Genomic DNA, 12,900 nt, shown 5'->3' with positions numbered 1-12,900 from the left:
GAGACAGAGAGATATCTGAAGACCTGCTTCACTGTTTGTGAGACGACCCCCCCAGCATTTGGGGAGTCAGGGGCTGGAACCAGGATCCCTGGGAGGGTCTTTGCACTTCTTAGTTTGTCTTCTTAACCTGGTGCGGTACCACCTGCCCCCCATATCTACCTATTCATACCCATTGAATCAGCAATTTTTTTTCTTTTTCTTTTCCTTTAAAAAACTTTTTTTTTTCTAATTTTCTTTGATAGGACAGAGAAAAATTGAGAGGGGAGGGGAGACACAAAAGGGGAGAGAAAGATAGACACCTGCAGACCTGCTTCACTGCTCATGAAGTGGTCTCTCTGCGCCGGAGTCCTTGTCACCTAGATACCTGTGCAAAACTGGGTGCACTCCCTCCTGGTCTTGGAGCGGCCCTGTTTCCAGTCGGTGACCAGTAAAATCCTGCAGAAATGACATTTGGGGAGTCAGGGGCTGGAACCAGGATTCTTGGGAGGGTCTTTGTTAATTTCTTTCTTGATCTCTTGCATAGTTCATTTTGGGGCAAATGTCACAAGACACCAAAGTAGACATGTCATAAGAAAGCACAATAATCCACCCTGAGTGGCACAGTTAGGCATTCTGGAAGATAAAATACCTTGGTCTGGGGTCCATATTTAGCTTAGGAGCCTATGTGACCTCTGCATCCCTGTAGATCTGAGCTTACATTCTGTGGCCATGAGTAGGAACATTCCAAACTGCCCCAATATTGACCCATCTTCCTCAGGTGTAGCGTAGAGAGGATGGAACATTCTCTACTGTTGTTGATCCAAGTTGAGGTCAAGGTCCTATGGGGGCCCACAAAGGGGTCTGTTTTGTTGTTCCTGATACAGATGACCGGTAACAATGGAGAGAGGGATTTATTCAAGGTCTAGGCCCATCATGTATGTCTGGGAACATCAGGACTCCCCTGAATAAGGCCCCAGATGGTGGGGTGGCCTGACAGTAACTAAAGAGTCATCTTTAAAGTATGCCAGTCTCAGGAGTCCAGCGGTAGTGCAGCAGGTTAAGTGCAAGGATCCCCGTTCGAGCCCCTGGCTTCCCACCTGCATGAGTATCACTTCACAGGCGGTGAAGCAGGTCTGCAGGTGTCTGTATTTCTCTCCCCTTCTCTGTCTTCCCCTCCTCTCTCCATTTCTCTCTGTCCTATCTAACAATGACAACATCAATAACAACAACGATAATAACTACAACAATAAAACAACAAGGGCAACAAAAGGAAATAAATTAAAAAAATAAAGTATGCCAGTCCCTTGCCCTTATTCAGCTTTTGCATTCCTTGTTTTGCTAAGGTTAGCTTTGGAGTGAGGGAGAGAACTATAATAGGAAGTAGGTGAGGAAGGAATTTAAGTCTAATTAGATACTATTTCATTAGGAACTTTATATTGACTCACCTGGAGCTCCGCTTCTCCAGAGCCCCACCCTACTAGGGAAAGAGAGAGGAAAGCTGGGAGTATGGATCCATCTGTCAACACCCTTGTTCAGCAGGGAAGCAATTACAGAAGCCAGACCTTCCACTTTCTGCATCCCACAATGTCCTTGGGTCCATATTCCCAGAGGGTTAAGGAATAGGAAAGCTATCAGGGAAGGAGATGGGATACAGAGATCTGGTGATGGGAACTGTGTGGAGTTGTACCCCTCTTGTCCTATGGTTTTGTCAATGTTTCCTTTTTTTAAAATTCTTTTTTAAAAAAATATTTATTTGTTTATTTTCCCTTTTGTTGCTCTTGTTGCTTTATTACTGTTGTTGTTGTTATTGATGTCGTCATTGTTGGATAGGACAGAGGCAAATGAAGAGAGGAGGGGATGACAGAGGGGGAGAGAAAGATAGACACCTGCTTCACCACGTGTAAGCCACCCCCCTGTAGGTGGGGAACCGGGGGCTCGAACTGGGATCCTTACTCCAGTCCGTCTGCTTTGCGCCATGTGTGCTTAACCCGCTGCTCTGCTGCCTGACTCCCAAAGTTTTCTTTTTATAAATAAAAAGAAATAAATTTTAAAAATAAAGGAAAAAATAAAAAAAAACAATAATAAAAACACCTTGGTAATGAATCTACCAGCTTCAGACAAGCTTTCAGATAGGTACACCCCACAACTAAAATCTGACTGTTGTCTTAGAAGCTTTGATACATTTCAAAATTCTTGATCTGCAAAAATTGTTACAGATAATGAATAATGGCAACAATTTTAATTTATTAAATTTGGGAATAATTTGCTAGGCATCAGTAAGTACTAGAACTGGTTAAATTGATACATTAACTAGGCAAGAAGGAGATTGCTTCATTGTGTTGCTTTTTATAAAAGTCCTATTTTGAATAATCGGTTTTTCCCTTAACAAGAATTAAAATAACTATGATACATAGTGGCTAGTAATTATCAACAATAAATTGGAAGTGAAATGCATATATGGTAATATTTTAAAAACTTTCTGATCTAGAATTTGATATAGATTACTAGATATATTTATATAGACTTAAATAAGTCATCTAACAGTGAAATAAATTTCACCATGGGGCTGAGCAATTGTACACACAGGAGCTAGTGCATTCCTCTGTGCAAGGACGTGGGTTCTAGCTCCTTGTCCCCACCTGCAGGGGGAAGTTTTACCAGTGGTGAAGCAGTGCTACAGGTGTCTCTGTTCTCCCTCTTTATCTTCCCCACCTCTTTTGATTTCCTTTTGCTCTATTAAATAAAGGGGGAAAAGGGGGAAAAAGGACCACCAGAAACAGTGGATTCATTATACGAGTACCAAGACCCTGCAATAATCCCAGTGGTAATAATCTTCTTCTTCATCACCACCATCATCAACATCAACAGCCTCATTCACTGTTCATTATTAAATATTGAGCATAGATTATGTGTTAGGAACTGTGTATTATAGATAAAATCATCCATTGTTATGCATGTACAAACCATTGTATTTACTGGCAACTGTAAAACATTAATCCCCCAATTGGTTGTATTGTTATATGGAAAACTGGGAAATGTTATGCATGTACAAACTATTATATTTACTGTTGAATGTAAAACATTAATTCCCCAATAAAGAAATTAAAAATATTAATCCCCCAATAAAGGAAACATGTTAAAAATAAAATATGATTTATAACTGTAATGACCATAAAAATTCATGTGATACATGTAATACATGGTATTACTTTCACCATGAATTTTAGAGTCCATATACAAATGAACATTTATGTTCAGTTTAAGTTAAATAGGGTCAATTATTTACATTTTATCTTCTTATACAGTATATAATAATATATACTCCTCATTTTTATGTTATTTAGACACCATTTCTTTTCAGTTGCATTAATTCAAATGAAGACCAGCTATTTTCTCAAGAATGCTCTAAGAAAAAAACATCAGTGAAATTATTTTTTTCATAGAAACTAGGGTTTATAATAATTTCATTCATTTATTCGCTCATAACATTTACTCTTATTCCAAAAGAATTTATCAATATCATCTATATATTTTCACTTTATTACATGAGACAAAAGACTTAATTCTGATCTATCTTTTTCATTAAAGATTAAGAAACATATATTATACTTTATTTTAGAAATCAGAAAAAGATAATTAAATATTTTATCAAAGATAGATAAAGATATAAAATTTCTTTTATAATTTTGTTTTTGCCTCCAGGGTTATTGCTGGGATTTGGTGCCTGCACTACAAATCCACTGCTCCTGGAGGCCATTTTTTCCATTTTGTCGCCTTTGTTGTTTATTGTTGTTGCTGTTGTTGTTGTTGCTGTTGTTGTTGTTGTTGGATAGGACAGAGAGAAATCAAGAGAGGAGAGGAAGACAGAGGGAGAGAAAGACACTTCCAGATCTGCTTCACCACTTGTGAATCGACACCCCTGCAGGTGGGAAGCCAGGGGCTCAAACTTGGATCTCTATGTCAGTCCGCAGGTTCTTGTGTTTTGTGCCATGTGTGTTTAACCTGCTGTGCTACTGCCCCCTATTGTTCTTCCACACTTTATGTACCAGAAGCAACAAAGTTCTGAAGGTGACACAAAGATATTACAAGTGCCTTAGCCTGTCAATATACCATCTGATCATTTCCAATAAATTGTTTTACAATGGAGTCCTAATTTTCATGATAATCAATTGTTATAGGATATTGCACATTCTCCTGAGGACAAACCAAGGTTTCCAAGATGCAAGTTCATTTTATCTGAACAGTACTGTTTTGTGAATTACATTATTAAAAATCATAAGCATAACAAAAATCTTTATATCATTCATCAAAACAGGCCTTTGGCCAATAAGAATTAAATTTCACATAAAAACTTTCAGTTTTAAATTTATCTAGGGGCATTTGCATATGTTTAAAGAATATTTATCTTACTCTAATAAATGACAAGACAGTTCCCCCTCAGTGAGATGCTGGTCTATATATTTGCTTTACATATATAGCAAGAGGGTAACATCAAACATGGAAACTTTAGGTCTGTGACACTGAATGATGATTACAGTGGGCATCCTTCAAAAGCTACAATTAAGGGTCCACCTACCTAGCTTTTCAGCAATACAAGCTCGACTGAGGTCTTCTGGCCCATTTGCTTGATGTTCCTGTTTTATGCCTTGAAATTTCCTTTTGATTGCATCCTTAGAGATGACATAGATCAGTTTACTTTTCAGAGGTGCTACTTCTGGTGCTCACAAAAAGAACATCAACTCTTCATTTCTGGATTCCTTGGTGTCAAAGCTTGCATCATACAAAGCGTAATGACAATCTTTTTCGGGAAGCATGCCCACAAAATGCTTGAAAGGATAGGTTTTGGTAACACCAACATCTTAAGCTAGTATCTCTTTGCTTTCCTCTGAAATGATGCATTTTTAGTCTGTACTGAGACCAAAAAAGATTAAAAAAAAAAAGAAAGCTTTCTTGATTTTCTTGATTTCTTCTGGTGTGGAGCACTTCCAAATTTTCATGCCATAAAAGGAGCGACGTACTTCATCAGCAGCTTGCACTCCCGAAGCCATCTTGGCTGTGGGGGTTCTCAGGAACACTGGAGAGGGAGCTGTCTGACAACAAGTCTGTAGAGAGTCTGCCTAAGCGCAGTGGGTCTGAACCTGAGCGAGGAAGAAAAGCCAGACACCAGCCTACCAAGGGGAAGGCACACAGGCACACTGCCCCTTTTTAAATTTTTATTGTCTTTATTATTTAATAGAGACTGCCAGAAATCGAGAGGATGGGAAGATAAACAGAGAGAGAGAGCGAGAGAGAGAGCGAGAGTGAGAGAGAGACACCTGCAATACTGCTTCATCATTTGCAAAACTTCCCCCCTTCAGGTGGGTCCAGGGGACTTGAACCTGGGTCCTTGTGCACTGTAACAAGTGTATTCAACCAGGTGTGCCATCACCCAACCCCAAGTTATAGAAGTTATGACACTAAGATTCCAGGATGAAACTATTCTTAAAACTGTATATGGTTTAGGGTTATAATTTCACTTTTTCTTAAATTAGTGACTTAATAGTCCTGCCATATGGATGTATGCCTAGAAGCAGCATTGCTGCATCATAAGGTAATTCTGTTTTTTTTTAATTTTATTTATTTATTCCCCTTTGTCGCCCTTGTTGTTTTATTGTTGTGGTGGTTATTATTATTGTTGTTACTAATGTCATTGTTGTTGGACAGGACAGAGAGAAATGGAGAGAGGAGGGGAAGACAGAGAGGGAGAGAGAAAGACAGACACCTGCAGACCTGCTTCACCGCCTGTTAAGCGACACTCCTGCAGGTGGGAAACCAGGGGCTTGAACCAGGATCTTTATGTTGGTCCTTGCACTTTGCCCCACCTGCGCTTAACCCACAGCACTACCGCCCGACTCCCTGGTAATTCTATTTTTAAGGACTCTTTGTACTGCCTTCCTACACCAATTTGTTGCCAGGCTAGCTTCACGGGTAGAAGAGAGACAACTGGGAACTCATGGCTGAGCGGGAATGCAATCCAATGTTTATTGAGAAAAGAATCTGCATTTATACTTTCCAGGAAGGAAGTGGTAGGGTGGAAAAGGAAGTATGTAGGATAAGGGGCAGAGTGGAAAAAGGGCGAACCAGTGGGGATTAAACCAATAGAGATTAAACCAATGGGGATTAAACCAATGCCCTGCAGGCAGGAGGGGTCTCAAACAAAACAAAGATCATGTAAATAGACCACAGCATTAAGCTATGCAGGGGAACCAGAAGTGATGACACAGATAGAAACAGAAGCAGAATTAGCCAAAGGAGAAATGATGACCAACAATTTGCATTCCCATTAACAATGTAGAAGAGTTCCTTTTTCTCTCCCTCCTTGTCAGCACCTATCATTTCCTGTTCTGTTGATGTATGCCATGTTGACAGGTGTGAGGTAGCAGCTCAGTGCTTTTAATTTGTATTTTTCTAATGATAATCAAACTGAAACATCTCTTCATATATCTGATAAACATATCTATATCTTCTTTAAAAAACTGTCTATTCATTTTTTCCACTTTTGGAGGGGGGTATTTGTTTTTTATTCTGTGGTATGAATTTTTTTATAGATGCCTAATTTCAATCCCTTATCAAATATATGATGTGCAGATATTTTATCTCAAGTACTGAGTTGCCTACAATTTCAGGGGAGCCTCCTCAAAAGTGGTGAAGCAGGTCTGCAGGTGTGTATCTTTCTTTCCCCCTCTCTGTCCTCCCCTCCTCTCTTCATTTCTCTCTGTCTTATCCAACAACAATGACATCGACAACAACAATAATAACTACAGCAATAAAAAAACAAGGGCAACAAAAGGGAATAAATAAATAAATGTAAAAAATAAAAAATAAACATAAAAAAAGGAACAGAGAGAGACCTTTGAACTCTTTGATCACATGGTTAAGACTGTTCATTTCCATAGGGACTGGGTCAATTTAAAATCTCCAAAACAGGGTACAAAGATTTCTTTTTCTTCACACAGTCTGTAGAACTTGTTTATAGCCTTTTTGATGCAGACAGACCATTCTGTCAGGTGTGTGAAACAGTGAATGGTAATATATTTCAAATATGAATTATAATATTTGAAGATATTTTTACTAGAAGGAAAATTATCTCCTAAAATTCTTTTTCTTAAATACTCATCCAAATTAATTTAAAACAATTCATACCCAAACAAAAAGGTGGCCTCATGACTTATTTTTCAGACTAACACTTAATTATCAATTGTAAAAAAAAAAAAAAAAAAAGAGGTTTGTTTGGTATTTCATTCAAGTGCTTTAGTTTAACAACAGAAACAAACAGGCTGACTCATCGTTACTGTAGAACAAAGTTTCAAGATATTCTTTTTAAGTAATCTATACTTTCTCAAGAACCCTGAAATTTTACTTTTCAGTAAAATGAACTTAATGATGTGTCTTTTCTTTCCCTGGTGACTCCCTATAGCTTAATTAGCTGATTCAGGTCAACTACCTGGTTCATCAGCTTTTGAACATCTGAGACTTGGGCTAAAATTCTCTCTTGAGAAATGAATTCCCACACAAGGACCTTGTGGGTGTGTATGTGTGGGAAAATCATTTTGAGCAATTAGGAATTAATGATGACCTTGCAGTGAAGAGAAGGGGACATAATCATAAAAGTTGAACACACATCAATGGGAATGAGTAATGCACTTCATTAGCATAATTGGGTAGCATTAAAATGAATATATCCACAATTATTATGGTTTGGAGGCTTTTTCAGGAAATGAAGAGGTGCTGGAACGTGCAACCTTAGACATTATTCCAAAATCCTAACAGTCTTAATTAGAAAGCATATATACATGCCGTGGTTAGACTTTAAACCTGGAAGGATACGCTAATGTTTGGGTGGGGAATATTGACCCCATGTTCCATATGTAGCCTGTGAAATCATTTGACCTGCCTATATAGATCTAGGAGCTTTTATCATAACAACGGTAAGTGCTGAACTTTTAAGCTGATAATTGTAAATGACCCATAAATGATGTCATAAATATCCAAATGGCCCTTGGCAGAGAAATCTGTCCCCACCCTTTCTCTAGTGCAATGTTTTTTAAATCACACTGAAAGCAGAAAAGTTAAATCATGTTGTTGCATATGAAACACTTATCCTAAAGAACAGCATTCTGTTACAGCCTGGGCTTTGCATTTTGGTAATACTTGAGCTTGGTTCATGTTCCCATCTGTTAAAGGTGTGGTCTTAGAAAGCAAATGGTTCTCCATACCTCTAGAGGTAAGTACAGTATTAGCAGTTACTTCATAGGATTAATATAAGAAACTCACGGGAGTCAGGAGGTAGCGCAGGTAGCATGTGGCGCAAAGCGCAAGGACCGTGATAAGGATCTTGGTTTGAGCCCTCCCCACCTGCAGGAAAAGTCGCTTCACAAGCAGCGAAGCAGGTCTGCAGGTATCTATCTTTCTCTCCCTCTCTCTGTCTTCCCCTCCTCTCTCCATTTCTCTCTGTCCTATCCAACAACGAGGACAGACAACAACAATAAAAAACAAGGGCAGCAAAAAGGAAAGAAAGAAAGAAAGAAAGAAAGAAAGAAAGAAAGAAAGAAAGAAAGAAAGAGATACAAACTCACCAGTGCTAACTGCTTCACCTGTTAATGAATAATAACAAGAGTGTTCCAAAACATAATGCATAAGGCACTTATTATACCTCAAGGTTCTGGAGATTGACTGGGACTTAACTGGGCTGTTTTTATTTGGAGATTTTTAGTTGTTGGAACTGCTACCATTTAAATATCCAGCTGACCTCAATGTATAAGATTCTTCAATAACTTGACCTCCATCTGCCCCTGTTGTTTGGATAAAAACCAGTTACATGATTTGCAGGTCCTAGTGCCAAACGTAAGAGTGGGATTTTTGTTAGAAAGTAGTTTAGATTTTCAAGACAGCATATGTCACATAGTTATGAATCTTGTCCTGGGCTTAAGCTTTTTGAAGTATGGCAGGTGAGTGAGAGGAGGCATTCCTAGATGCGTTTTAAAAATTCCAGGTATAAGTTATTAGGTTTCTATTCAGTTTCTATTGGTCAAAGGGAGCCTATAAGTTAGTCTGTGTTTGAGAAGAATGTAATAAACCTCTGTCTCTTAAGAGTAGCAGAATGCCTGTGCAGGGAAATAAATAATTGATGGCAGCCATATTTAGAGAGTATCTAATACATGTTCTTGAAGCTTCAAATTTTTTTTTGGTAAGGGAAATAATTATTAGCTAGCAGAGTGTCTACTCTAAAAAATATGTATATGGTTTGTTATCACAGATTATAGATTTGAGGAAATTTAAACTATTACTATTTTGGTTAACTGCTATCTGAATTTAAAGCATGATGTTATCTTGTATCAAAAAAAGAAAGAAAAATAGAAAAAAAAAAGAAAAACCAAAAGCCAGGCTTTTATTTTCACTACTTTCTGAAACCTACCTCGCAAAAATTATTAGAAAAGCTAAGTCTTAGATTCTCTGATAATAATAGCACATTCTGTCAGGCTAGGTAGTGGTGCATCTGTTTGAACACATGATTAGAGTGCACAAGGACTTGGGTTCAAACCCCCGGTCAGAAGGCAGACTTTACAAGCAAGACTTTACAAGCAGTGAAGCAGTGTTGCAAGTGTCTCTTTCTTTCCTCATTTCTATTCCCTTCCCATATCAAGTTCTATTTGTCTCTACTTGAAAGAAAAAAAAATATATATATAAAACACATTCTAATGGTATTTGGTAATGAGCTCAATATTATTTGTGAGGATAATAAAGTTTGTCCTTTACAAAAAGTATATTGTAGAAGTGGGTAGTTTAGCTTTGGACTTTCTGCCTACTAAGTAACCATCTGCCACCTGTATTTTTGTCTGTTGTTTTATTGTATTTATCACAGCTGAGTTCAGAACACACACAAAAAGAAAATAAATTGCTTTAATATAAAACTCTTTTCTCACACTTTGCCATAAAGTGCCACATTCTTTGAATGCATCTTAGCTAGTGTGCAACTTGGGATTCCAGGTTATAAAAGCTTTTTTATAATCTTTAGTCATTTAACACTGTCTACATCTCATTTGATAGCTTTTTGTTTTTCAGTTTTTGCCAAAAGCAATATCATTTTTCAATTAGGAAGCAAACATGCTTTTTAAAATGAGATGCTGTTTCTGACATTCAAATTTTGTTTATAGGCACCACCAATATCTGGAAAACCGTGTGTGTAAAGATAATTATAAGTGGAAAAAAAAACTATTAAATGATCATCCAGGACAGCACAGAGCAGTTTATTCTGTTGAGATAAAGACAAAAGAATATAGTCAATTACAAAATTACGCTTATTCTATTGTGCAAGGCCGTTGGAGTGCACTGAGAAAATATATTTTTCTAAAATCAGTACACAAATAATGTCAATTCATGCCTAAGAGGGACAAAAAGCTGAATCTAAGTAGATGTATGATTCAGTTTTCAATAGACCATATTTTATGAGTTTCTAAGCATATAGACTTTTCTAAGCATATTCAATTTACGAGAGTACATTGTTTCTGAACTTTGATCTTTTCTTATTTCCCCTGAACGTCTATTCATTTTTTTTGTTGTTTTTCTTATGAGTATCTCAGAGATACTTTATATACTTGATTAAGTTCTTGAACCAATTTCCAATGTAGGGAGGCATTCCTCACACACATAAAAAAAATTCTCCATAGGATACCCTGGGTGTCCTAAAATTCAACTTGGTTCTGACACTGTGTAACCAAAGATATCATATATTTCCACAAGTTCAAGGGTCTGTATTCCAAGACTCTTTCCACTCACAGCCCTACCTTATGTGCTAGTCTCAAATCTCAGAAAATTCTAAACCAGGCTTTTCCAAGTCCCCCTCCCAAAGTTCAATGAATTTTCTAGAGAAACTAGAAATAAAAATAATAATTTAAAAAACTCAGAGAGAGTGGGATTAGACAGCACAACGGTTATGTAGAGACTCCCATGGCTGAGGCTCCAAAGTTCCAAGTTCAATCCCTGCACCACCATAAACCAGAGCTGAGAAGTGCTCTTGTAAAAAAAAAAAACCCTCAGAGAAACTATATATATATATATATATATATATATATATATATATATATAATATTCACCATTTCATTATAAAAAGACATAGCTCAAGAACAGGATTACAAAAAGGTTATACATAAGACAAGTTCTAAGAAAAAAAAAAAGGTACTTCCCTATCCTCTTGAGGGAGACCATTCTCTCTGAATCATCACATGGTCACAATCTTGGAGACACTTTCTCTTTTTATAAATCGTCTTTATTTATTTTAGAGAGACAGCCATATATTGAGAGGGAAGGGGGAGACAGAGAGCAAGAGAGACACCTGCAGCCCTGCTTCACCACTTGGAAAGTTTTCCCCCTGCAGGTGGGGACTGGGGGCTCGAACCCAGGTCCTTGAGCACTTAATGTGTGCACTCAACCAGACGCACCACCACTCAGCCTGAGGAATAATTTAATCCTGCCCTGGGCTTTTAGGGAACTTTTATTACATTGGTGTATTTTTTTAAAGTTCTCTTTTAAAAATATTCATTTTTCGTGACTTTTGTTGCCCTTGTTTTTTATTGTTGTTGTAGTTATTATTGTTGTTGTTATTGATGTCGTCATTGTTGGATAGGACAGAGAGAAATGGAGAGAGGAGGGGAAGACAGAGAAGGGGAGAGAAAGATAAACACCTGCAGACCTGCTTCACTGCCTGTGAAGAGACTTCCCTGCAGGTGGGGAGCCTGGGCTCAACCAGGATCCTTGCGCCACATGCGTTTAACCCACTGTACTACCACCTGACTCCCGGGTTATCTGTATTTTCAAATTACTTTGTGGAGCCCTTATTTGTAGGATTTAAAATACACTTTAAATGTCAGTGTATTGTTGGATGCATGTATTGTGAATTTTTTCTGCCACTTTATGTGTTTCATGTTCATCATAATGCCATTTTAGAGTAAAGATGTTACTCAATTTAGTTATTCAATTTAACATTTTGGTTTTTTTTTTATTTAGTTCTATTTTGTAACCTGTTAATTTTCCTTTAAATGCTTTATTTTTTAGTTTACAAACTTAGATGTAAATTATCTGGAATTGAATTTTTTATAAGTGATTTAAAATTAGTTTAAACACTTACGAGACAATAGGGTACAGGTCACACCATTCCCACCACCAGAGTTCTGTGATCCATTACCTCCAACGGAAACTGTAGTGGATCTGCCATTGTTACAAATATAGGTTAATTATTATTTCTATAACTGTCTGTTTATCTATCTATCTATCTATCTATTTATATCACTTTGCCCATTTTTAAATTTATTTTATTTTATTTTATTTGCCTCCAGGGTTATTGCTGGGGCTCAGTGCCTGCATTACCAATCCGCTGCTCCTGGAGGGCATTTTTTACCCATTTTGTTGCCATTGTTGTTGTTATTGTTCTTGTTGCTATTGCTGTTGTTGTTGTGGATAGGGCAGAGAGAAATAAAGAGAGGAGGGGAAGACAGAGAGGGGGAGAGAACTATAGATACCTGCAGACCTGCTTCAGGGCTTGTGAGGCGACCTTCCTACAGATGGGGAGCTGGGGTTTCAAATTTGAACTGAGACCCTTACACTGGTCCTTGAGCAGCACAATGTGTGCTTAACCTGCTGAGCTACCCACCCCCCATTTTTTCTATGGTCTTGCCTTCCTTTCCTAAGTCGCACCTACACTTGTTACTTCTGAATGTTTTTCCTTTGTTCTGCTTCTCTTTCTTGAGTCCTGGTGGAACTGGGTTTCAGAGCACTCTAGTCATCTTCCCCTCACATTTCTCCTGCAGGAATTATGAACCAAAATTCTTTTTAGTATGCAAAATGTGGGATTTCTGTCTTGGAATTTACTTTTCTTTCTAAATGCAC

The 12,900-nt window shown here is 37.7% G+C and overlaps 1 pseudogene; it reads right to left on the bottom strand.

Annotated features, from left to right (window-relative positions):
- Positions 1 to 4,510: 4,510 nt before the first annotated feature.
- LOC103120905 (destrin-like) lies at positions 4,511 to 5,027 on the bottom strand (annotated as a pseudogene).
- Between the last annotated feature and the right edge of the window lie 7,873 nt (positions 5,028 to 12,900).

The sequence above is a fragment of the Erinaceus europaeus genome, chromosome 14, assembly GCF_950295315.1.
Source record: "Erinaceus europaeus chromosome 14, mEriEur2.1, whole genome shotgun sequence".
NCBI classification, from domain to species: Eukaryota; Metazoa; Chordata; class Mammalia; order Eulipotyphla; family Erinaceidae; genus Erinaceus; species Erinaceus europaeus.
Note: the sequence above shows the minus strand (reverse complement) of the source record. Positions and strands in the feature narration are given on the sequence as shown.